Source organism: Triturus cristatus, chromosome 7 (assembly GCF_964204655.1).
Source record: "Triturus cristatus chromosome 7, aTriCri1.1, whole genome shotgun sequence".
Taxonomy (NCBI): domain Eukaryota; kingdom Metazoa; phylum Chordata; class Amphibia; order Caudata; family Salamandridae; genus Triturus; species Triturus cristatus.
Genome location: NC_140590.1, coordinates 1,229,921,723 through 1,229,949,515, shown reverse-complemented (window position 1 = coordinate 1,229,949,515; position 27,793 = coordinate 1,229,921,723). Strand labels below are relative to the sequence as shown.

The following is a 27,793-nucleotide window of genomic DNA, read 5'->3' as shown; positions in this document are numbered from 1 at the left end:
CCTCTCGCTTTCCCTGAGCTCCCCCGTAATTGCATGGGAAGTGTGCAAGCGCTATCACTTTAAATGAAAACAGCCTCAGAGCTCTCTTCCAGAGCCCCTCCCTGCATCACAGAATGATTCTCGAGAAGTTGGTGCGCATGTGCTGCCTCCGTTCTAGGCTGCATCGTCATAGTCCGAAGAGGTTAGGACCGACTCTTTGCTTCCAGGGTCCCATATTTTCAGATCAAACGACACACGTGAGATAACCAGTGGAACTGCTTGATATAAATCAACCCAACCCCTTTGTGGTAACTACTTATTTTAAACAAAAGTTTCCTCGCCTGGAGTACGAGCAGGGATGCACACGCAGTCCCTGCCGTGTTTCTTCGGCAGTTGCTTGTTCTGTGCAGCTGCTTATAGGTGTATGTGTCCATTTAAGTGTATTTGCCCATCAGAAAAGTTTGTGTGCACAGCCGACGAATGTTTGTGATCCAAAGCAAGCATGCAATGTGCCCCAGCAGGACAAAATTCTTGAAAAATAAACACCGGAAATAAATCCGGTGCAAGGTGAAAGAACGTTACAGTTACGACTTTCAATAGATATTACCCCAATTTAAACGGCGGACGCACGTCGTGTCATGTTTAAGGTCATAAGTAGCCCGCCCTGTTTCTTTCACCGAACTTGTTCTCTGCAGCTGCTAGTAAGTGTATGCGTCTATCAGAAACGTTTGTGTGCACAGCTGATGAAAGTTTGTAAACCACACGAAGCATGTACGGTGCCCGAGCAGGACAAAATACCGGAAAATAAACACAAGAAATAAGTCCGGTGCAAACCAAAAGAATCTAAGTTTAACATACTGTGCCAGGAGATATATAACTATTCAAAGTTCTTATGCAGTGAAATCTCCTTATCCCATCAAAATTCATTTTCAATAAACTATACAATGCCAACAGATTTATATTATCGTTGGTCAGTGTGCCTCTTATAGCATTAGATGATCAGCTGTCTCGCTGTTACTTTTCCACAGCACCGCACTCCTGTCCCTCGGTTCCCCACCCTTTATGCTGCTGGATCAGGGGTTTTCCAACCCCTGGTCCAGGCGAGCCAGGCGAGGTTGTATTTTTATAATTGTCTCGGTGTATGAAGTTCTTTTAATCTTTGGGTGTGTCTGAGTGCACGCATGTGCATGTGCGTGTTGCAGCTGGTATGTTTTCAGAGAGTTGCAGCAATTAGTGTCGCTGCCAAATGCCAAGGCTCACAAGCAGTGAGATTACGTAGGCGTTGTATTTGTACATGTCTTGTCTGTGTAGAGGGAAGATTTAAGAAAACCCAGCCGCGTGCTTGCTTAAAGAGCGCCCAGCACGTCATTGCATCTGGAGGGTGCTGACCCAAAGCAGGGAGATGGTTTCAATGTGTGCCTGGCAGACGACTCACCTAAGTCGGTTCCGTTAACCATTCATTTATGGTATGACGTGGCATAACAGCCAGAGAGTGACAGCTTGCTTGTCTGCATATTAAACAAGATGTTTACATTTCAGAATTAAACAAATGCCCCTCTTAACCTCTAAACTGCATCTGAAATTAGGCACTGCGATGGTTGCTTATATGCAAAGTTAGTTGCTGGGTTGCAACTATATACCCAAGTGTTCTCAAGGAATGATAGCGCCAGCATTCGGCTATCAAGGCAAATGTTTCACCTGCTCATTTAACTACTTGACGCAATCCACCGTGGCATCCATTCATTTCCTCAAAGATGAGAATGGAATAGAGTCTTCGATTTTTTTTCAGCTTGGAATTACACCTGGAGCATGGTTTGCCACCCGTAGGCCCTGTCCAGCTGGTATTCTGTGCTGCTGCATAATCTCAACAGAATTGGCCGGTTGAAAAGAATTCTTAAATTGTGTAAAATATTCTTATTTCTATAATTTACATTTGTAATAGGAAAGGTGTACATTTGATTAATTTCAGTGGAATTCCATCCACTACAAGTATGTCGATTTTGTAATGAAAAAATATTTTTAACCGCATTCTTAATGATAAATTTAAGATGGGTAAATACTGTGTGAGTGGATTGATTGCATTTCCCTTGAGCCGGTGCACGAGGGTAATGCAATAAGATTCTGACATCGCTGGTAACTTTGACACTATTTAGAGATTGGGTTGTATGTTAAAATACGAGAGCCAGCATATAAGAATTCCCGGGCAAGATATATATCCGTCTGATGCATTAGAAATCTACAGACCAACTTTACATTTGTATTTACATTTGTAATGTGGTGCTTTTAAACGTGTCAGGTTCCTTCAGAGTGTGGCGTGGCAGTATATCATCTTGCTATAGGACATTCGCTCAGAGTATTTTTTTTAAATCCTGTCCTCCGTTATATAACAAGACATGTTTTCTCACAAACAGCAGCTGCATTCTAGTGTAGTGTCTAAGTGGTAGTGCCTGCCCATGCTTTCTCATATTTACCCCAAATTATGTAAAAGTGAATGTAACTGTTCATAATGTAAATACCTGTTTTAAGCAGAGTCCTACTGGTAAATTAAGAGTGAGTTGAGCGGAAAATAATTTTTTTTAAAGACACATGGAAAAATAAACGAGTTTATTTAATGCCACCCCAGTTTGGAAAGTTCATTACATAAAGCCCAATTTTATATGGCAAGTTCGTCACCCACGAGATGGTTCAGTGGCCCTCTCTGGTGCATCCATTTAGGGAGTTATTAGGTCGTTCTGGTCCTCAATGTTTAGTACCCAAGTTCAAAAAGTTCAGGAACACCTAGGCTTCAACCAAATACAGTGTTTCAACTTCCTGGCCACCTTTTTTTAGGCGTTAACATTAGCAGCAGTGAGGCAGGATACTAGCATACTTAGGGTTCATTGAGTTAAGAGCCACTGCCCACGTCCGGTGTGACCATCTGTTCCCATACCTGGCGCGTCACACAGTTTGGTGCTTACTTTCCCTCCATGTTAAAGAACAGTAGATGTTTCAGCACCCAGGCTAATGTGCTGCATAGCTAAATACATATAAGGTCCCAATGGCGAGACCGATTGGCATTGCCAATGCTTGTTACATTTGTAGTTAGGTTACTGAAAGTTGTCACACACACCAATCTATCTGATTTCGGTTTGGTATACGTTTCCAGGAGTGCCCCCCTGTCGTTGTTACGAGCTCTTTTGGCCGCTCTTTTTATCAGTTGTGTTGGATAATGTCTGGCAGCTAGCTCCTCAGTCAACTTCTTGGCATGTTTATGATACTGAACCAGTTCTGAACAATTTCTCCTTAGTCTGAGAAATTGACCGACTGGAAGATTGGTTAGTAATGCCCTTTGATGAAAGCTATGAAAACTCAACAAGGAATTACGGGCCATTGGTTTCCGATATAGCTCAGTGTGGATCCTCCCATCTTTAGGGTACAGTCTGAGGTCCAGGAAAGGAATGGAGAAGTTGTTATTCTCACCAGTAAACCTCAGATTCGTATCCCGTGTGTTAAGCCATATAGAGAAGTCTTCGAGAGACTCCTGGTCACCTTCCCAGATGACCAGGATATCATCTATATAGCGTTTCCACAGTTTGAGTTGATAATGGAAAGGATTATGTAGAGGATAGATGTGTTGAGTCTCAAAGTTATGCATATAGAGGTTGGCCATGCTTGGTGCACAGGTACTCCCCATGGAAGTACCAGTGGTTTGCCAATACAGTTGTCCTTCAAAGCTGAATTTTTTTTATTTAAGTGCTAGTGTAGCACATTGCATAACAAAGTCATACCAGTGCCTACACGTACGTGTACTACTACCAGTACCTAAACGTACATGTAACGTACGTGTAGACACTGGTAGTACACGTACGTGTACTGAGGTAGTACACATACGTGTACTCCCAGTGCCTCCACGTACATGTACGTGTACTCCCAGTGCCTACACGTACGTGTACACGTACATGTAGGCACTGGTAGTACACATATGTGTACTACCTCAGTACACGTACGTGTACGCACTAGTTGTACACGTACGTGTACTGAGGTAGTACACGTACATGTACTCCCAGTGCCTACACGTACGTGTACACGTACGTGTAGGCACTGGTAGTACACGTACGTGTGTATGGCCCATAACACGCATGCTCCTACAGCACCACTACTATAGTGATACGGACCGTACACACGCCCTCAGAGCGTGTGTACGGTGCCTTTCACACGCTTACACTGGTGATAGGGGGCGCGCACGTAATCAATGGAGGTGTCAGACTCGCACAAGGCTGTACATCAAGTCATTGTCATTGCAGTCCTTCATGTGCAGGGCCTAGGTGTGTCAGGCAGTGATATTGCACACGTCTCCTCATGTTTAAGCACAATAGATGTGTGATGACCTGTGTACACATGTCATGTGTGATAGGACACTATGTGGCACACTTCCCCTTCACACTTTGCACATGTGTGCATGTAGTACAAACGTGTCAAGCACAGCATCACTGGTATGGCACAGTGACCAACACCCGCAAATGTCCCCTGATGCCAGGGACAGGGACACTGATAACTGACATTTAACAACCAGCGTGCCACGAAGTGACTATGTCATGTGTGTGTCATGTGTTCCCATGAGCTGGCTGTTGGTGTCCCACCAACTGCATCTGCTGTTTCTGCATCCAACATGTGACGGTGTGTAGATGGGCATGGCACACATCTACGCACACCATGCCACGTGGAATACCACGTAACGTGTCTGTATGCATCGAACATGGTATTTCGACATGAGGACATATCTGCGTTGTCTCAATGTCTGTGTTTTCAGTTTTCACGTGTACCCCTTCCTCGCAATGTGTGTGAGCTGTACATTTTTAATTACATGTGACCTGTGAGTCTAGCTTGCAGCCAGCTGTCTGTATGAGAGGACATTCTTCAAATGCAGATATGTGGATGTATGTCACTCCTGTGATGTGTCTGGCTGTTGACTTACACTGGCCCACAGCTCGTTTCAGGGCATGTCATGTAGACTTGCCAATCAACGGGTGTAGCTGGCTTTTCGTAGGAGAATCACCTGGCTGGCATACGTGTCCTGGATGTATTGCACAGACCAGACTCTGTATTTAACAGTTGTGTAGTAGCAGTTGAGCATGTGCTCAGTACATTGACATTGATGTTGTTGTGTACTCACTCTTCGATATTCATTCCAATTTTCTGCTTCTCCCCCGACCAATGCCAGACTTGGGTGCCATGAGGGAACGTGACTGCATAAGACGTTACCGATTTTCGCAACAGTTGATTGAGAACTTGACCGCAAAGCTGGAACCACACCTTCAACCACGACACAGGTATCCTACTGCGCTGACCCCCAAGATGAAGGTGATGGCAGCCCTACATTTTTTTGCCACCGGTACGTTTCAATTCACCATAGCTGATGTTGGTGGCATGTCCCAGCCTATGTTCAGCCGTGTCCTGCATGATGTTTTAGAAGCCATGTTGGAGCACCTGGATGAATTCATCCATTTTCCAACTCGTGAGCAGTTGACAGGTGTCAAGGGTGAATTCTATGCCCTGGGAGGGATGCCCCATGTAATTGGGTCCATTGATGGGACACATGTGGCTTTGGTACCACCACAGGCACAGGAGGTAGCCTATCGCAACCGTAAACATTATCACTCTATTAATGCCCTTGTGGTGTATCTACCCAACATGCTGATTTCCCATGTCTGTGCACGTTTTCCAGGGTCAGCACACGATGCCTACATCATGAGGCGTAGCAGGGTGCCACAAATGATGCTGCGGCTGCACAATGAACGAGCATGTCTTGTTGGTGGGTATACTCTGTTTGTCCTGTATTTAGCGGTATCTTTGTATCTTACGGCATCTCCTCACCCACTTCTTTACATGATGTTTCCATGTAGGGGACTCTGGCTATCCCAACATGCCATGGCTGATGATGCCCATTGTCCATTAACACAGCATGATGTGTCCACATGTGCTGTCAAAGTGCTCCGCCACCCAGATCCCGGTCACCATGTTAATGTATGGCACCCAAATCGCGGTAGCTACTGTCTAGAACCACCTGTGGGTCACTGCCATGGCCCAAGACACAACCGCATGAACTAGCCATTGTCATCTCATGCATTCCTTTGTCCTGTCGTGTGCTTTGATTTCTTTGTTCAACAGACCATGCTTGTTTACTTTTCCTCTGGCCCTTCATGCTCAGCCCCCATGGAAGTTACAGAGAGAATTTGTTGCTGTGCATGTTGGTGCCCTGATTTGCTTCCACATTGGATTTGTCACACTCCTGTTTCTGTGACAGTTACATATGCTTAGCTGTCTGCACACTGTATATTGATATTGTATCTCTGTCAATATTTGAGTGATATGAGGCCTTGTGTTGTCATCTGTCTCCATGCTTTTATGGATGTCTGCTTGTGTGCATGCACTGACTGATTAGCTGTCCTGCTGTCACATTGTTGTGGACTTTCTGAAACATGCTTCTGGGTGGGGTTGTTGTGCTCCATCCTGCTCATGGGTGGGAAGGGGTGCCTGGTGAGAGTCGTAGGGCAGGCCTCCCACCCCCACATAGCCCTCCCTGGGAAGATGGCTACCTACCTTTTAGGTGAGGGTGAACTATGCAATGGCTGCCACCTGCTTCTGGGTGGGGGGAGTGCTCCATCCTGCTCAGGGGTGGGACAGGGGTACCTGGTGGAAGTCGTAGTGTAGGCCTCCCTCCCTCACACAGCCCTCCCTTGGAAGATGGCTACCTACCTGTTAGGTGGGGTGAACTATACAATTGCTGCCACCTGCTTCTGGGTGGAGGGAGTACTCCCTACTGCTCAGTGGTGGGACAGGGGTGCCTGGTGGGAGTTGTGGTGCAGGCCTCCCACCTCCACAAAACTCTCCCTGGGAAGATGGCTACCTACCTGTTAGGTGAGGGTAAACTATACAATGGCTGACACATGCATTGGGGGGAGGAGTGCTCCATACTGCTGAGGGGTAAGCGAGGGGTAAGCCAGGGGGCCTGGTGGAAGTCGTAGTGCAGGCCTCCTTCCCACAGACAGAACAGCCTTGGTGAATGGCTACCCACCTGTTAGGTTTCAGTGTACAATGCAATGTATGACACATGCTGGGGGGAGAGTGCTCCATCTTGCTGAACTTGTGAACACAGAGGAATGGTTGGAGTTGTATTGCAGGCCTCCCACCCCCACACGGACCTCCCCATGAAGATGGCTACCTACCTCTTAGATGAGGGTAAACTATACAATGGCTGAAACATTCTTCTGGGTGGTGGGGAGTGCTCCATCCTGCTCAGGGGTGGGATGGGGTACCTGGTTGGAGTTGTAGTACAGGCCTCCCACCCCCACACAGCCCTCCGTGGGAAGATGGCTACCTATCTGCTAGGTGAGGGTGAACTATACAATGGCTGCCACATGCTTCTGGGTGGTGGGGAGTGCTCCATCCTACTCAGGGGTGGGACAGGGGTGCCTGGTGGGAGTTGTGGTGAAGGTCTCCCACCCCCACACAGCCCTCCCTGGGAAGATGGCTACCTACCTGTGAGTTTGGTTGGTGAGATACAATGGCTGCCACATGCTGGGGGGGTGCTACATCCCGGTCAGGGGTGTGACAGGGGGCCTGGTGGGAGTTATGGTGCTGGTTGCCTGTACACATGCCACCCTGTGAATGTTGAGTAGCTTTGGGGTGATTTATATGGAGTGATTGAGACATCTGTGAGACCTGTCTTGGGTGTTGTGGTGCTGGTGACTGGACTTGTGCCTAGGAGGTGTAGCTTTGTAGTTGTGCAAGACAGTACATAGCAGTGTGATGGTATGCATTTGTTTGTACTTACCAGCCTGCACTCCCCTGGCTATTCCTGTGAGACTCTGGATGCAGTATGGCAAGCACCTTCTCCTCCCATTCCTTGAATGTTTTGAGTGGAAGGGAAGGGCCACCGCCAGTCCCCGCAGCCAGCTCATGGTTCTTGGCCCTCTTCTTCTTCACCAATGTCTTCGGATCATGCCACCGCTTCATGATTTTATTTCGGTTTCGTGGGGTGGTCCCCACTGCATTGACCTTTTCAACTATTCTTGCCCACATTTGTGATCTGGTGGCTGCTGGTGTCTGTTGGACCAGGTTACCAAACAATTGTGGCTCAACTCTGATTATCTAATCTACCATGACCCTCAACTCACTATCAGTGAATTTGGGCGTTTTCTGTGATGCCATGGTGTGTGATGTGCCAAGGGGTTAGAGGTACGGGTGTGGAAGTGGTGGTTGTGGTGGTGATGTGTATGGTGTGTGATGTGCAAAGGGGTTAGAGGTGCAGGTGTAGAAGTGGTGGTGGTGGTGGTGATGTGCGTGTGGTGTAATGTTTTGCTTCTCCTTTCTGATGTGGTTTTGGGCCCTTCTCTTCTAGAGTGTTGCAAAGGATTGTGGTCAGGGAAGGGTCTGGTTTTATACTCAGCTATGTGGGTGTGTCCAAATTGGATATTGCTGTCAGGTGTGTTCTGTGTGTTGTCCTGGGATTTGTAGTTTTTGGATTTGCCATGGGGGTGTGTCTTTGGCATGTGTTAGGTGTTTTTGGGGGCAGGACTAGTTTGCTGTGTGCACTTAGTGGCCTTGTTGTGCATTTTGAGTTTGGCCGCCTTTTTGTCTCATGGAGCGTACGCAGCAGTAGCTATGCTCCAGCCCTTCTGCCGTCCCTCCCATTCAACACTCTTTTCGACCGTGGCGGTCGGAAACAGCGGACCACACCGTGGCCATATCAGGGATATCCTAATTTCAATGCCGGTGTCTCTGCTGTGCTGGCGGCGGGTCGATGTGTTTCTGCTGCAAATCTGACCACCGAGGACTGGTTTCCGCCTTCTCCGCACACGTCGGGTGGTTTTTCGGTGGTTCTTTCTGTCGCGGTCAGATTTTTCAGGCGGTAGATCCTAATCCGTCTGCCGGTTTTGGCGCAGTGACGGCGGGCGGTGGTTTTCGGCTACCATGGTGGTCGGGGTGGTTTTCCGACTGCCATTATAGTGAGCCCCTTAATTTAAAAATAAAAAATAGATTTAACATACATTTCAACAAAAATAACAAATGAACTCATCTTAAAGAAATTAAACACACATATTTAATAACTATTACATATATTTACTATAAAACGATTCATAAACTATTAATTTAAATGTATTTTATAATTTAAAAAATATATAAAAATGTAACGAATAAATATATATATATACATATACCAATAACAAAACAATGTTCTAAAACATTCTATTATTAATTAAAACATTAAATTATTTAAAAATATTTAACCTTACATTTCCCATGCCAGTCAATGCAACAGTAGGGAAAGTGGTGGATATCGGGGGGGTAAAAATTGCTATTCCCACTCCAGTGAGTGCAACAGTAGGGAATGCGTTGGATAGTGGAGGGATAAACTGTATTATTCCCACTGCAATCTGTGCAACAGTAGGGAAAGTTTTGGATAGCGGACAGGTAAATATGACTATTCCCACTCCAGTGAGTGCAACAGTAAGGAAAGTGTTGGATAGCGTAGGGATAACATTTACTATTCCCACTTCAATGCATGCAACAATAGGGAAATGTTAAATAGCGAAGGGGTAAAAATTACTATTCCCACTCCAGTGAGTGCAACAGTAGGGAAAGTGTTGGATAGCGGAGGGGTAAAAATTAGTATTCCTACTCCAATCACTGCAACAGTAGAGAAAGTTTTGGATAGCGGAGAGGTAAACATTACTATTCTCACTCCAGTCAGTGTAACAGTAGTGAAAGTGTTGTATTGTGGAGGGGTGCAAATTACTATTCCCACTCCAATAAGTGCAACAGTAGGGAAAGTGTTGGATAGTGGAGGGGTAAAAATTACTATTCCCACTACAGTCAATTCCAAATTAACCCCTTCAATGTCCATGACGAGATAGTCTCGTCATGGAGCGCGGTTGCGCTGTGCCCATAACGAGACTATCTCGTCATGAACCCCGCCCGCTAATGAAACGCCCGGCACAGGGCGTGGAAAGCGCGGGGCACTGAAGAGGTTAAAACCCAACAAAATATCAACAACAAAAAATATTTGAAAAACAAAATAAAATAAAAAAATATATAAATATGGTAAAAATGTAAATACAAATATATTCAATATTATAAATTTTTAAAAAACATATTAAAATGTTAAATACATATCACAAATACCTACAGATAATATTAAATACAATATAAAAATATTTTTCAAACAAAACAAATATTTTTAGCTAGAAATTTACATCCTACCCTATAACACCACACAATTTACAATCCACATCTAATCCACATCTAAATTAAAAATAATTCTAATTATAAAAAAAGTTATAAAACAAAATAAAAACATGAAAATGTATTAACTACCCCATAAACCCCACAACCCACACCTAAAATTAATTACGCCATTCCCATATTTAATTTTCAATTAATATAATAAGATTAATTAACAACTAATTATTAATTCATTAAATATAGATTACTTCCCACCCTTTACCCCAAAAAACACCAAAACCACACCTAAAAATAATTACACGCTTTCCATATTTAATTTTAATTAATTAATTATTAATAATTAACAACTAATTATGAATTAATTACAAATAAATTACTTCCCACCCTTTACCCCTATAAACTCCACAACCCGCACCTAGAAATAATTACACAATTTGCATTTTTAATTTTCAATTAATTAATAATTAACAACAAATTAATAATTAATGAAAAATAAATAACTTCCCCAATTAAGACTATAAAATCTCAATGAAATAAATATTATTAAATAAAAAATATCATTATATCCGTGGTCTCCGCTGGACCCCCGAGCATGAGGACCGTGTGTCCCTCTATGCTGACGATATCCTTCTGTATCTCGCCTCCCCGCGTAAATCACTGATCGTCCTTGTTGATGTTTTGCGTTCATTCGGTCGCAACTCAGGCCTGGTCATCAACTGGGCGAAATCCTGTGTATATGTGCTTTCCGGGGAGGCTCCGGCCCTACCACGGGACTGTCCGATCCAGATTGCCTCCCAAGGTTTTCGGTACCTGGGTATCTATATCACTCTTGACCCGGAGGCCCGCTATGAGCGGAATTTGTTACCCCCCCTCCGGCGTTTGAGGGAGGACGTGGTGCGCTGGCGGCGTCTGCCGCTCTCGCCGCTCGGCCGAGCGGCCTTGTTTAAAATGATGTCCCTGCCACGCTTCCTCTACGCCCTCCAGAATACTATGGACTTGGTCCCGGCACGCTATTTCCGTGAGGTGGAGGGCCTCCAGCGGCGCCTGTTCTGGGACGGGAGGTCGCGCATTGCTCTGGCTAAATTGACGCTCCCGTGGTACGATGGGGGGGTCGCCCTCCCTGACATTAAACGGTATTACTGGGCCTCCCAACTAGCTGCAATTAATCATGGCCTTTACGGGCCCGCCTTGAACCCGGCATTTGAGATGGATAAGATGCTCCTGCCCGGTGGCGATTACAATCGAGCGCTCTACGCTGGCGTGCCCGACTCCCGTTTGACGGGACCGACGCGTGTTATGGTGCGTGTCTGGCACGCGGCTAATGCAGCTATGGGGTGGAAGGACCGTTTGACCCGGGCGTCACCGCTGTATGCGTCTGAGAGGTTGGGCTCCCTGTGGACGTCGAAGGGCTTCGAGAAGTGGGACACGATCGGAATCAGCACGGTGGGAGATCTCTGGACGAGGGGGGGATTCAAAACTTTTGAGACGCTGCAGGCGGAGTTCCAGCTGCAGGGCAGTGAGTACTTTCGGTACCTACAGGTCCGCCATGCGCTGGGCTCCGTCTTCCCGGATGTCGCATCCATTCCGGAGTCTTCCCCCCTGGAGGACAGAGTCCTAGATGGCCATGTCCCGGACAGCACGATCTCCCTCATATACAAAAAACTGATCAACGATAGATCGTGCCTGCTTACTAGTCTCCGCGAGGCTTGGGTTGCCGACGGGCTGGAGCTGGACGATGAGGATTGGATTTCCGCGGTGGCCTCTCCGAAAGAGGTGGCCATCCCGGCTCGCCTTCGTTTCGTCCAGCTCAAGATCCTTCACCGGGTTTACGTGACGGGGCCAAGGCTTCTGCGTATGGGTTTTGCTGGTGACGGAATGTGTAAGCGTGGCTGTGGTGCGTTGGCGACTTTCATGCATATACTGTGGGAGTGCCCGAAGGTGGAGCGATTCTGGCGTGGTGTGCATGAGGTCCTGCGTGTGGTGACGCGTGTTGCGCTGCTGCCTGAAGCGAGGAGATGCTTGCTGAATGTATGGGAACCGAATGACTATTCGGTCCCGCAGACGCGGTGGGTGACTCTGGGATACATGATAGCCAAGCGCGACATTGCTCAATTGTGGGGATCCCAGAGGCCCCCTGCGGTGTCGGCCTGGAAAGAGCATATGGATTGGTGTATGTTTCGTGAAAAGGTGGTGTATGTGGCGAGAGGTAAGCCTGGGGCGTGGGTGAAACTCTGGGGCCCCTGGAACGCCTACCGCGGGGGTATTTGTGAGCCACCACTGCTACCGGCTGCCTCGCCTGCTCCGTCTCCCTAGATGGCCCCCCTCCCTCAGCCGCGGGCGCGCGGTCCCCCAGTCCCTGATCTATTCCCATTCCCCTCTCCAGAGTTCTGCTGCTGGTTTGGATCCCCCACTTATGGAGCACGTGCTGTTATTTTGGATCGCGGGTTGCCCTGCGGGTGTGGTTTTTTGGTGTTGTTTTGTTTCAAGAAAAGGGAACCGTACTGTGGGCTTGGAGCTGTGTGGCCTGCACCATTGATTACTCCTGTTTCACTGCTCTGCACTGCCTAGAGACTTTTACTGTATGTGTGCAATATGTTTTTGTCATTCTAGCGGCCGGCCGGATGGTTGTAGGCCCATACCTGTAACTTTTACGAACTGCAATAAACGGTTTCAAAAAAAAAAAAAATATCATTAATTTATTATAATTAAATGACTTCCCACCGTATTACCCGATAAACTCACAACCCACTACGGAACTAAAAAACTCAAAATTTAATTAAAATAAAATTGATTACTACTAAAAATGTTACACAAAATAAAAAACATAAAATATACTTATACAAAAAAATACATCAGATTCATTTAAATATATGCTAAACTACGTAACACTAACTAAAAAAATCGATATATAAGAACTATATTTTTGCAAATTATATTATCTTCTATATTTTTAAAAACCATATTTCTTATCTTCAAATTGATATTCCTGACCACGATATTCTTCTGTTGATATTTCTCACTGACGAGATTTAGGACTCGATATTTATGTAGTTCGAAATTTCCGACTAGGGGGCAGAAAATTTTAAGAAAATAGCCTATAAGTCCACCTCCAATAAAAAATAGGAATCAAAACCAATGGAATGCAGACTGGAGCAGCCAGGGACAAGTGCAGCACAGATCAACACACCCCCCCCCCATACCCCCCAACAGCCAGGATGACCAGCCAGAGACCCAGGGGAAGAGGAAATCCAGAGCTACAATCATGAAAAGAGGGGCAACGCTGGGCAAAACCAGTGATGCATCACTTATCATTGTGCACTCCTTGCAACACCATGGCATCCAAAACCTTAAAAGTGCGGACAGTCCCTGGGGCCTGGAGGCCTCATTGGGCCTGTATCTGGACCCCGAAGTGGGATGAGGAGGTGCTGCGGAGTTGCTGGGCTGTGATGGTAGACATTGAGGCATCGGCGATCGCCCTTACCTGGTGGTGAAGTCTGCCAGGTCGTTGCTGACCTGTGTGAGAAGACTGCCTGGTGCCCCTTGGAGCTGTGAATGGTAGAGGCACTCCTGCGCACCAATGTAGGGAGGTCTGCATCGCATACCACGTGCCACCACTACACCGGAGAGCACGGAGGAGATTACCATTGGTGGGCTGCACTTCTCTGCATCACAGGCCAGAGGATGCTGCGCTGGCCAGACGCTGTGGAGGACATGGCCCCTAAGCTGTGCTGAACTTGTGTGGTGGGAGCGCTGCAAATTCATGCCTAAGGGGGCCCTGTTGCATCACCTGCATCGGGAGGTTCCCCAGTGGACTTGGCGCCGACTGCTGTACCCTGGCTTGTGAAATCTCACCTGGCTGAGGCTCTTGCTGGCTGAGTCACAGATTTGGAGAGAGTTCAGCGGATAGCGTCACAGTGTCAATGTCCAGGTGAGGAAAAGGTGGGGCGCGTAGTGGAGGAGGCCCGGGGGTCGAGTCGGGCCCAGGCCTAGCACCTGTGGGTGACGCAACCCCAGTGGCGGCTAATCCGCTTAGGCGGAAGAGCGTCACCCCACTGCTTTCAAGCAGTGCAAGATGAAGAAACATAACAGATAACTTTCTGATGTACTCCTGCTATGTTTCCTTTGCGGGATGTAGGGTGGGTGGGTGGGGCTGCTCTACCCACAGAGTAGGGCAGGGGCAGAGTGACATGCCCACTCAAGTGTGCAATGACTGTTTGGTCGGCCTTCTCAGGCCGGCCAAAGCAGTCATGCACACATCCCTGTTCGAAATGAAGGCTGCATTACAGCCTGCATAGAGAACATGCCCACCCCTCCAGCCCCAGGCTGAACGCCTTGGCACGGCGCTCAAGTTTAATCACAACACTGCTTTGATTGGCTTAGGGGAGGGATCCTGGCTGCCTGCTTCCTGTTCCTGGAAGCAGACTCAGGAGAGCAGGAGCACAGAAAATTCAGAACCCAGCCTCGAGGTAAGAATTGCCATAAAATATATTTCAACCCACGCTCCCCCCGTGTCCCGGGCCCCTCCAGGGTCTTTTCCAGCGTTTCGCACCTCCTAGCTGTCCAGTCCCCCCGCTGCACTACATAATGGCATCTCCTGTGAGGCCATGTGCACCGGGCGTACCACTGGTGCACCAAAGGCAAGCCCATCTGTGTCCATCCGCCCCAGGACCGCACCCAGCACCAAGGACCCTTCTTCTCGGACACTCCACCGCTACAACGCCAGCACCCTCCTCGCCATAAAACCTGGGCGCCACACCGCCTGCCATCTAGCAACACTGTAGAATTCTCTTGCACCCTGTACCTGTTGAAACTGCAAACGCACCTTCTGCCACATCAGTACACCAGCACCTCCTGTCGCCTAGCCGACTGGCTCAACTGCATCCTCCTCAACGTGCGATCCTTCCACAAACACGCAACAGAAATCTGGGACCTCCTTGACGCCCCCTCTTCAGGCATTACCTTCTTCATGGAAACCTGAACCAACCTCTGCTCCAGATATCGCCATCACCAGCCACGATGGCTACAAATTCACCCGCATGGACCACCCCAAGGGGCCAAGAGGAGGCATTGCCATTGTCTAAAAAGGCCAACTCCGACTGACCACCACTCTAATGGCACGACGGTGACCATGGAACACCTCCACTTCCAGATCCGGACCAACCCCAACACCACCATCTACAGGCTCTCCGGGCCATGAACCCCCATTCACCGATGCCATTGTAGACCTCATCTCACCCCAGGCTCTCCCATCCACCGACTACATCCTGCTCGGAGACCTCAAGTTCCATCTGCACAACCCCAGTGACCAGAACACCACCCCCCCCCCTCCTGGAGAACCTCACCAACATCGGACTCAAGCAGCCAGTCACCGCACCAACCCAGGTAGCCTGACACAGGTTCAAGCCCCTCTTTTTCACCAGGTGAACTTCAACTACAGCCACACCACAGGACTCTTCTGTACCGACTATCATTGTTTACTTCACGCCTTCACCACACCCAATGTACACCATTGCCATCATTACCTCTCCCATCGTGGCTGGATCAAGGCCACCGAAGAACTTCCAGTCAACTCCCTCAGCCCTACCACTTGGCCAACGCTTACAGACGCCAACACCGCAGTGAGCAACCTCCACCGATGGACCTCCAACTGCGCCAATACCCTGGCACTTCTTAAGAAAAGACCATGCAAACAACACTCCAAGAAGGCCAACTGGTTTACTCCCGCCCTCCACTAGTCCAGCCCCACCTGCAGACATTTCGAGAAGAGATGGAGTCACTACATCAATCAACTTTGCAATACAGTCACTTGTGCACCATGGTGCACGGGTATCTGCGTTGGCGCATGGCAGCCAATGTGCGCCAACTTAGGCGAATGTGACGGGGCGGGCTCACTGGGCAAGACATTAGAGCCCGATGTCGACTGGTGGCCTGCAGTGCCTCCATCTCCCCCTCTTGTCCCCTCTCATCAGGAAGACTGGAAACCACAATCCACAACTTTATTGGAACCAACGGAGGATAAACACGAAGCTGGCTCCTTTAACTGGGGATTCCAATGTGACAAGACTCCGCCCCCAACTGACGTCAGGTTGCTCCAGGCACTAAGGACTGAGAAATCCAGGAAGTGGGGGTGCATCGACACCAGAGCGGAGGAAGCGTCGAGAGTGAGAGCGTTTGTGGTGAGCAGTGGAGAGGACGAGGAAGGCGGAGCAGAACGAGGACCGGGTCCACCTACAGTACCGACGGAGCCAGGAGGCCAACTCCCCACATGTCACCGAGACACACTCCAGGAGGAGCGTGGCTGGAACAGGTACGAGAAAAGTTCTCGGGGTGGGTGGGAAGGAGAGACCGCATGACTACCTAAGCGGGAACCCTCAGACCCCCGCTAAATCACTAATTATAACTTTCCTCACACACGAGCACTAGTTCACGAATCCTAATTCCGCTGTGTTTCACGACGTGCAGAAGAGTGTGTGGTGCCTCCTTTACTCCCCGGTCCCTTAAGCATTGGTAATCCACCGCACAAGAGTCCTGATACCTCTTTTTCTTTTCTTCATACCCTCCTCTACCCATTGGTATGGACGGAATACGGAGACCGGTCACCGGAAGCCGAGAGGTGGAGCCAAAACCCGTACAGAGTGGACGAGGATTAGACGGACAAGACGGATCCTGCCAAGTTTGCCACTGAAAGAATAACAAGTCGGCATAAACGTGTCTTTAGTAAAATAAAACCTTACTTAAATAGACCTGGCCTACGATCTGTTACTTCTACCCCGCCACAACTGGTGTCAGAAGTGGGATCAACATCCCAGTCCATCAGTTAGCCCATGATGGAGGCGGTGATCCAACACCTCATCAAAGGCCAGAAAAAATCGGAATGGGCCATTGAGAGACAGATGACCTCAGCACAAGCGGACCGCGAGGTTTTCAAAAACACTATCACTGCCCAGATCGAGAGCCTGCAGAAGGTGTTGCATGACCCTAGTACCTCTAGCCATGTGGAAAGACGAGCCCCCGTTCATAGTCCCTCAGGAATATCGCTCCAAAAGTACTTACCCGGGGAAGATCCGGATGCTTTTTTATTGAACTTCGAGCGGGCCGCCAGAGCGTGTGGCTGGCCCAAAGAAAAATGGCAATTCTTTTTGGCACCACTCCTGACCGATGAAGCCCAGTTTACATACCAAGTTGCTAATGCCACGGGGAACACCCCATACCAGTAGATCAAAGAAGTGATTCTAGACCATCTAGGTCTAGATGCAGAAGCCTACAGAGTGAGGTTTCGCAAAGAAAGAGGCGTACCAGTTGAGAATCCGAAGACCCTGTTTTTTCGCCCAAAGATGGCCGTGGACAAGTGGCTGAAACCAGCCACTAGTACCAAAGATGAGGTAATGACTAGGGTGTACCTAGAACAATTCATGGAGGCTCTCCCATATGGTACGCTGAGGTGGGTCAAACAACATTCCGATTTCTCTGCTGAACAGGCCATCGAGATGGCCGCTAACTATACCAGAGCACAACCTCGAACCTTGGTGTGGGACAATGAGCAAGCTAACAAAAGTGGCCTACCCCCAAAACAGAAAAGAAACCAAAACCTTTGATGGACCTTCCAAGATCCAAACCTGCCCAAGTAGAGATGCCCACGTTCAGGGGGCCACAGTGTTTCAGATGTGGCGACTGGGGCCACATCGCCCGTCTGTGCCCCAGGAAGAAACCAGCGGATGAACCCATGGAGGTTGGGTACATCCCGAAGGCCGTGCTGTACTCGGCAGAGTTGGGGTCATCCTTTTACGTACGTGTACAGGTGAATGGGAAATTGGTAAAAGCCTTGTTAGATTTGGGGTGTAAGCAGTCAGTAGTACAGAAAGGTCTTATCCTCCCTACCCAATATGTTCCAGACACATTAGTACATATCCGTTGTGTGCACGGAGATATAAAACCATATCCACTGGCACTAGTAACCATGGTTCCTATTGATAGAAACCCTTGTACGGTACGGGTGGGGGAAGTTGAATCTCTACTGAAAGATATTATCCTGGGGGTTGACAATCCCGATTTCCTCTCCCTGTTTCAAGATAAAGTAGGAAGAAAGACTGGAGTTCAGGGAAACCCCCTTCTGGCCTTCACTTCCCCAGACACATGGCTGTTGGACCGGAGTTTTCGCTTTTCCCAAGCCAATGATTCCTCTTTGTTCAACGCCTGGGAAACAGCCCACATCAACCAGAGTAACCCATGCCCCACGTATCCTCGCTTTTTGATCAGGAACGACCTCCTATATCGTGAAGGAGGCCCAGGGGAACCAACACAACTATTAGTCCCTGTACCCTTCCGAGAGCAGATCCTACTCTTTTCCCATGCACACCTCACAGCAGGACACTCTGGGGCGGAGAAAACAACAGAGAGCGTATTGCGGCACTTTTTCTGGCCTGGTATCCATAAGGAAATCCAGAAGTACTGTCAAACGTGTGAAATATGCCAGAAAAAGAATATGCAACGCCCTTCGGCAGTCCCACTTCAACCCATGCCCATTATCAGAACACCATTCAAGAGAGTTGGTATGGACTTGATCGGTCCTCTGCCCAAGACATCTAAAAGTAACCTCTATGTATTGGTAATGGTAGATTACGCCACCAGATTCTCAGAAGCGTTCCTCCTCAGAGCCCCCACTACCAAAAACATTGCGGAGAAGTTCCTGGAATTATTCTCCAGGGTGGGCTTCCCCAAAGAAATATTGACGGACCAAGGGACCCCATTCGTGTCCAGACTAATGAAAGAGGTATGTCGCTCTTTGGGTCTCCACCACCGCCGCACGTCAGTATACCATCCTCAGACTAACCGCCTCGTCGAGAGGTACAATCGATCCCTAAAAGCTACTCTGAAGAAGATGCTCACCGTCGAAGGCCAGGACTGGGACCGCCTCCTACCGCTGGCCCTATATGTGTTACGCGCCCAGGTAGAAAGCAGTCTGGGTTGTTCCGCATTCGAGATGCTGTATGGAAGGCAACCCATGTCCCTCCTTGAGATGACCAAGGACGCCTGGGAGACCAAAAAGGAGAACGACCAGAGATCCCTGTTGGGAATACACCCAGCAACTGAGGTCAAAGCTGGGAAAGTTGAGGGACCTGGCCTACTCCAACCTGGATATAAACAGAGCAAAAGAAAAGAAATACTACGACTGTGGAAAGAAGTGGAGAAAACGGTCTGTTGGAGAGTGGGTGTAGGTCCTACTCCCTTCCTCTACTAGGAAATTTCAAAGTGAAGGTGGTTAGGCCCATACCTGGTATTAGAGGTCTTGGGGAACACCACGTACCGAGTACAGCAACAGAGGATGAACACAAAGCCAGCTCCTTTAACTGGGGTTTCCAATGTGACGAGACTCTGCCCCCAACTGACATCAGGACGCTCCAGGCGTTAAGGACTGAGAAATCCAGGAAGTGGGGATGCATCGACACCGGAGCGGAGGAAGAGTCGAGAGTGAGAGCGTTCGTGGTGAGCAGAGGAGAGGACAAGGAAGGCGGAGCAGAACGAGGACCGGGTCCAGCTACAGTCCCAACCGAGCCAGGAGGCCAGCGCCCCACGTGTTGCCAAACCACGCTCCTCAGGTACGAGACAAGTTCTTGGGTGGGTGGGGAGGAGAGACCGCACTACTACTTAAGTGGGAACCCTCAGACCGCCGCTAAATCACCAATTATAACTTTCCTCACACACAAACACTAGTTCACGAATCCCAATTCCGTTGTGTGTCACGACGTGCACGAGAGTGTGTGGTGCCTCCTTCACTCCCCGGTCCCTTAAGCATTGGTAATCCACCGGACAAGAGTCCTGATACCTCTTTTTCTTTTGTTTGTCTTCATACCCTCCTCTACCCATCGGTACGGACGGAATATGGAGACCGGTCATCGGAAGCCGGGAGGTGGAGCCAAAACCCGTACAGAGTGGACAAGGATTATACTGACAAGAAGGATCCCGCCAAGTTTGCCACTGAAGGAATAACAAGTTGGCATAAACGTATCTTTAGTAAAATAAAACCCTACTTAAATAGAACTGGCCTACGACCTGTTACTTCTACCCCGCCACAGGAAAAAAGACAGGAGGGCTTATTCATGAGCCCCTTCTGACAGTTTCACCCCGCTGGTGCGTCAATTTCTTGACGTACTTGCAGCGTGATTCTTGCACCACGTTGCGCCAGATTTGCAAAGTGATGCATCTGGGCATATGCGTGACCTTGTGAAGCCCTGTGTCACATTATACCTGCATCAGCTAAGTTGTATGTAGGGTGGGTGTTCCCACGCAACAAAGCCTCATAAGAGTGGTGCAGTGAAATCCATCAGATTTCACTGCAACAATTGTAGGACGCCTCTGCGTCAGTACCTTACGACTGCCTCATGGTAGGAATAAGGCTGGCCCCATGCATTGCTGGAATTGGTTCGTGCTTGTGCCACAACTGCAGCAATGCGTGACTTTTGCGCTGTCAGATAGGTCAGGTTTCCAGACGCATCTGTCATTAGTTGACATTGAGCGCTGTACAGTAAGCACAGCACATCCATGGTGTCGCAAGAAGGGCATAGTGAAAAATGTTGCAACACTGTTTTGTCACAGCGATGCAACATTGTTCATGAATGAGGCACAGGAATGTGCCCGATCTTATTGATGGTGCGCTTTCCTGCCCAGTAGTTTTGTCACAGGGCCGAATAGCAACATTCCTTGTAGCGCTGTTCAGCATCAAATCCTTCTGAAATGAGGCCCCAAGTGTTTGCACCATTTTTAAGACCACCTGTTTTCTGGTCTTAAAACCTAGAGGCAGTTTTTTGGTTTTGCACCATACAAGGAATGCCTTGTAAATATCACAAAGTGGGGTTAGCTGCAATTTTTACAACAGGAACACTCACGTTGCATCTCATTTTCTTTAAGTCCTGGTAACAGAAGTGGCAATCCTAAACATCCACGTTTACCCCTGAAAAAGTTCCGCTAACTGCGGTCGGTGGCAACTTGTACATACGGCGATTAAAAAAAAAGCCCCTGTAACGTAAACAAATTGATGCTACAGCGGCGTTAACTCCTAGTACATATGCCCCCTAGTGTGGTTTGGTTGGATGTGTATTGACCTACCAGTTGCCCTCAATTTTCCATACTTTTGCAGAGGTATTAAACCAGTCTTTTATGAGATGCTGGTGTACCTCAAGATCCAATGAAGTGAAGGCAGTCAAGAGGACAAGAAAAGCTCATGCTAGTAGACACCCTTGATTCTCTGTCCCTTATGCACATGAATGCATATTTATGTCCTTCCAGAAGCTCAGGAATAGGAGTGTGCAAAATTTGTGCGATTTGCTTTAGTGTAATTATACAAAATTACGCAAAAGTACACATAATGCAAACCATTATGCAAAATGTAAAACTGTAGTTTTGTGCTATATTTTAGCGTAAAATGAGTCCCTGCATCACTTTTTGGTGCAAGGATGCATTCAAATGACACCATGAACTACTCGCGTTCTCGTGCTTTTGTTGTCAATATTTACCACAAATTGCGCACAGTAAATTCTTATGAATTTGCGAATGCCACATAATTATGCAATGTGGCATAATGTGTAATTTCGAGAATTATTGCGTAGCAACTGTAACTTTAAATTCCCAAAATTACAAAAAGTATGCTGGTATAATTTAATTTCACTTAATCAGAAACCTGACAGACCAGCCAAAATAAGATGACTATTTCCACTTAATTCGGAAACTGTTTTTCTGCTTATGCTACTACTTGTGCTACCTGAATCTTAATCTTATTTAGGCAACTCTAACAGCCACAATCTTCACATGCACTCAATTTATTTTTAATACCTTGCTTTCAAGTTGAAGTGGTATGAATGACATTAGTCCTGGCTAAATGTACGTATCTGCATCTATCTCTTTCTGCCTGATGCTGAATTCCTGAAAAAAATAGGTAAAGGACTTCTGTTTGAGTGACCCTTACAGTCGGCTCATTATTCAGTTCTACTTATTTTGTACGCATTTTAAATAATTCTCTAGATTATTTTTATATCACTCGTATAGTGTGTGTTAAATGCTGATTTATCAAAGTCATCTGTATTATGTGCTGCGGCATCCTCACAGGTTATATTTAAATTGAGTAAGCTAGGCATTAAACCACATCTACTGGTTTTAATAATCAGATTAATTATTCTGTTTTCCAATGGTGCAAAGCAGTCGAATACCTTTCCACATTTATCATGTAATTGATCTACAATAGAGTCTTATTTTTTGGTAATGCAAGGAGAGCTGAGTGATAATAGACAGGCTGTAGATAGGTTAACTAGAGACAGATGTTTCAGGTTTGTGGGTGGGGCGTTTGATTATGGATAGGTTTGTTCATGCAGGTGTTATTAATAAATTACAAATTTTTAAAAAAACCTTCAATAGACTATGGCAGATGGATACTATGATTTTAAACAGAATAGGTTGCAGTCTAGGATAAGTACAATGCATGACCTGCTGGAGGTATGGAGTCCTTTGTGTGCTGGAAATCCTGGCCACTGAACTGTGTTAGGAAATCCTTTGCCTTAGTGATCTCTTTGTCTAGGTACATATTAAAATTACCCATCATTGTCATCTTATTTCCCAGATCTTGACACTTTTTACAGGAGGCACTGCTACGATATTCTGGAGGGTGGTAAAACATAGGGATATCATGCTGAAATGTTTGCATGTACTCAATAAAGTGAGCTGCTCAAGTGACTGGCAAGAGGGCTCAGTGTTTTCCATACCCTTATACCAATTGGAGGGGGTCATATCATCTTCCACGCGGTTTCTTTATAAATGATTGCAGCTAACCAGGTTGTTTTGAATAGTTTTATTTCACAGCATTTGAGTGACAGCTAACATATTACACTGATGTCTAGTAACTTGGTTAACTGTAGGATATTTTAACTGCTGACCTGGCATTAATTCTGTCAATAAAAACAAGGTGACATATGGAATGCTTGAATTTATCTCAGCCTCTGGCAATCGCTCAGGCATCATCCCAATCCATTGTTTTTGGGCCACCATGCCATCTCAGTTTGGACCCAGCCATATGGCATTTCTTAGAGCATAAATTGACATACAGGTTATATTTAGTTTATGAGTGTCCTCAGAAGGAAGGTAGAGACTCACTATGTAACATTTAATACAGTGTTTGGTCAACTAATTTTCTAGATTTTCCATACAATGACGACTACAGAGTAGGAGGGTCATTTAGAGTTTGGTGGATACCACATTCAGCCAAAGTTGTGGATTACCCTACCCCTTCTTTAGAGGTGTGGTGACTGCATTGTTTCCAATGGCTCAGCTCATTCAGGTCACACTGACAGTCATCTCACTTTATTTAGAGACATGATGATCCCAGGTGGAGAAACACACAATGGGGCAGTATGCAGGATGAAGGCTCACTGAGCATCGGAAGAATTGTTATTTTGATCTACGAGAACACACATCCACTTTATGAGTTCTGTTAGAACAAAGGGCCCGATGGACAAAATATCCATGTGCAAAACGTTGTTGCAAACTGCACAGTGATTTTGCATGAATGTAAAAGAACATTGCAAACCAACTGATATACTAATTGGTCTGTTCGCAAAATTCAGTATCGTAATGTGTATGACCTTTCTCATCAATTTTCCCGACATAGATCGCACATTGCAACTCACTACGATTGGATGCTATCACTGGACGGTGGCCTGCTGGGATCAGCAGGCCCCATGTCTGTGATCTCATTTTAAATAGAGTAAATATTTTTCTGTTAAGCAGCTCATTTTCCTTAAAGAAAATTGGGCTCTATTTAAAGAAAAGTTTTTTAAGTTGACAATGGTCCCAAGGTCCACTGCCTACTCCCCCCCAAAACTTTTTTTTATATTTACAAAGAAAAAAGGGTTCTGAAGGGACCATTTCCCTTTTACGGATGTATTACCACCATAGCTTGAGAGTCTGCAACTTTTCAATGTTTTGCAATTGGATTTGCAAATCATGGATACATCCCTTAATGAATCAATATTTGGAAGGCAAACAGGAATCTTTGACAACCTGACTGGGCTCTCTACATTTGGAGTCGTCTTTGCTCATGGAAATAAAGGTCATAGACTTTGTTACACTGGGTAGCCTGCGGGCCGTATACTAGGGTCTGTGAGGCCCAATGACTAATATGGCCATAAGGGCCTGGGATGAGTTATTCAAGGCTAGTAAAGAGAGAAATATGGTCACTTTTTGGCATCTTGTGAAATGTGGCAGGGGCATATCAAGTCAGGCTCCAGTTAACCACGCAGCCCCCGAACAGTGGGTATCTCACTATAAGGCCCAGTTTGCTAAAAGGGAACAAGATCCAGAACAGTATGTAATGCCCCTAGTCAACTCCTCTTTGCACTTCACTAGGCAAGAGGTGAAATTGGCGTTAAACTCAGTCCCGAGAGGTAGGGGGCCTGGGTTGGATTGTGTTCCAGCTGATCTATTCCTGCACGATAAAGCGATCTGGGTAACATATATCCAGTTACTTGTGAATGCCATTGCCAGTGGTGTCCCCATACCAGACACTTGGTCAGGAGCAGAAATCCTCCCAATCTTTAAGAAAGGGGACCGCTCCAACCCAGGCAATTATAGGCCTATAAGCCTCATTGACTGTATACAAAAAGTCACAGCTAGGCTGGTATTGAATCGAATCCAGGCCTGGATAGACACATTTGATATTCTATCTCCATTGCAAGCGGGGTTTTGCTCACATACCAGCACCATTGACCAGGTTTTTAGGTTTAATTTAATTTATTGGCGTGTTGTGATCATAGGAGGTGGTACCATTTACGCGGGTTTTATAGACCTTACGTTGGATTAAGACCTAGTCCCACGTACCAAAATGTGGAGAGCTTTTGAGGAACAGGGCATGCCAATGGAATTACTGGCTTTTCTAATTACACTACACTATTCCAATTTTGCACAGGTACGTTGGGGACAGCAGGGGAGTGTCACCGATAGATTTCCTATTGCAAAGGGGGTGCAACAGGGGTGCGTTTTAGCACCAACCCTCTTCTCCCTGTACATCAGTAGGGCAGTGCAGTATTTTAAGAATCATCCCACTGTAGCTTCTACCCTTGCAGGCATGAAGATCCCCTTGCTCATGTTTGCAGATGATACCCTGATAATCTCTAAAACTCAAAAAGGTCTCCAGGCGGCCATTGTTAGATTTGAGGAGTTTTGTCAGGACCACGACCTTATAGTTAATGTGGAGAAAAACAAATGTATGATTCGACATAAACATAAGATCATAAATGGTAGAGTAGCCATGAATGAAGTCACTCTAGAGCAGACTCATGTTTTTACATATTTGGGCATTACTCTAGGTAGAAAACTCAATTGGAAACCGCACATTGACCAATTGGTCCACAAACATGCCCAACTGTCTGGTGCTCTTTTAAAGGAACAGCGTCTTTCCCATACTATGCCTGTAGCTCCAGTCCTAACAATGTACAACTCCAAATTTAGTGCCTCGTTTTGTATGGGGCAGAATTATGGGGATTTGACAACCTAGCCCCTTTGGCGATAGCCCAAAATAAATTCCTGAGGGGCCTAACTGGTCTTCCCCAATCAACTCCTCTGCTGCCCCTCTATTTAGATATGGGTTGTCATTTTATTGAGGATACGGCACGATATAGACCAGTGGCTTACTGGAGAAGGCTCTGGGTTACACCAGAACTGTCCCTGTACGCTCAGGCCCTTCTCGAAGTCAGGGAGGCAGACCGTATGCATAAAATCCCCTGGCTGAGACACGTTAAAATCATATTGAGCGAGATGGGGATGAGCTGACTGTGGGAAAACCCGTTGATAATGTCTTTCCCTCAAAGAAGGAATTCAAGGCAATGTATTGGAGTATGGTCAAAATGAAGCGCTTTTCCTCCTTAACAAGGACGTCACTAACAAGGGAGTTCTTAGAGCTTAAACATGATACAGAGTATGAAGGCTACTGGGATTTTATCACTGTTTTTAATGGTAGGAAACTTTATCACCAACTAAGACTGAGTTCACTCCCAATCAATTCGTTTGCTAGTAAATGGCGTGCCACGAATCACAGAAAATGCCCCTTTTGTCCAACTCAGAACGAATCTCTAGTACATATTTTATTCATTTGCCCCGTTTATAAACTTCCTAGACACAAGTGTCTAAAACCTATTTGTTTGTCGTTAGGCATTAGCTCTGGCAACAAAGCATTCAGGATCTTAAAAACAGAAACTGACGAACTTATAGTGATTGCAGTTGCCAAGTTTCTAAGTTGGATGTGGGCTATACGAGCTAAAAAGATTAGGTCATTTTAATTTCTTTTAAGTGTGCCGACCTGGTCAATTTTACGAACAAGCTGAATCTACTGTTATAGATTTTTGCGGTACAACCGTCAGAAGTTTTTATTCATTTTAAAATATTTATTTATCATATATCTAAGCACTTTATCATTGTGGATCTATTGTCCTTGTGACCATTATTTTAATGTATAACTATGTAACTTCCTACGAAAATGAACTGGATAATTATGTTTTAAATGTCAACGTCTTTTATGATTTACAATCGAAATAAAGACATATTGAATTGAATTGAATATAGCCATTCAAATGTTTAAGAGTTAATGAAATGTATGTGTGGGGTTCAAGCTGGCTGCAGGGTTGGACTATTGCTCGTGTTTGCCACTTATCAACTTTCTCTGGGTTAGCAGCTTTCACTTCCCTAAGATCACAGAGAGCCCCAGGGAGTAGCCACAGCTGAAATAGAGGTGATTCAGTTAATGAAATAAGCATCACAAAAAATGAATTGAATCCAGTTGTAAACCACAATGCTATCCTTAGTTAATCTGCCTGTATTGTGAGACAATATAAACTGGGAAAAGATGGAGTTCCTTTCACTCATCATGTATAAGTGCATAACCTCTATTTTTTGCTACAGTTCCTTTCATCTTTCTTGATGATGTTACACAAGCAACAACAGACAAAGGTTAATAAGTTTGTTTTATCCACAGGTGCCGTTTTTAAGTGCATGACAGCAGAGGCATGCGAAAAGAAGAGGTCAGAAAGCCCATCTACAGTGATATGCTGCCAAACTAAGCTATGCAACAGCTAACGTTGAGGATAATAAATAAAGGAGGTCAATCAAGAAGGTGTGCATAGAGCTTGGGAACTGCAATGCATACATTGTAAAAACATGCAGTGGCCCACTGTGTTTCTTTGGAGCCTAACTGTGGTGCAGCTCAGTGCCAGGGTTGCCGCATATCAAGACTGATTAATCCTTACTCCACCTCATATCACCACACAACATTTCCTGCTGCTGAATCTCACTTTTGCAAGTTTTTTTATCACCCCTGCTTTTCCTATTGTCAATATTTTCCGATGTCTCTCTTAATCGCTTTTGCTCTTGGGCCAAGTCTGTTGATGCAAAATAAGTTGCAGTCACCCAAAATCAGTACTGGTGCTCTCCATCTGCACAATAATAAGCAATGGTGGGATGTTTTTTTACCATACCAAGGTGATGTGCTATGTTATGAATAAAATTGTTGCATTAGCATTTGAATGAGTTTTGGAGTATTATTGAATTGAAATATTTG

At 46.4% G+C, this 27,793-nt stretch overlaps 1 long non-coding RNA gene across 1 annotated transcript; it reads left to right on the top strand.

The window, feature by feature from the left end:
• Nucleotides 1–153: 153 nt before the first annotated feature.
• LOC146811681 (uncharacterized) lies at nucleotides 154–27,757 on the top strand. The gene is made up of 4 exons (XR_014966771.1): nucleotides 154–287; nucleotides 5,180–5,350; nucleotides 5,684–5,770; nucleotides 27,212–27,757. It is a non-coding gene; the product is annotated as an uncharacterized LOC146811681 (long non-coding RNA).
• The last annotated feature ends 36 nt before the right edge of the window (nucleotides 27,758–27,793 follow it).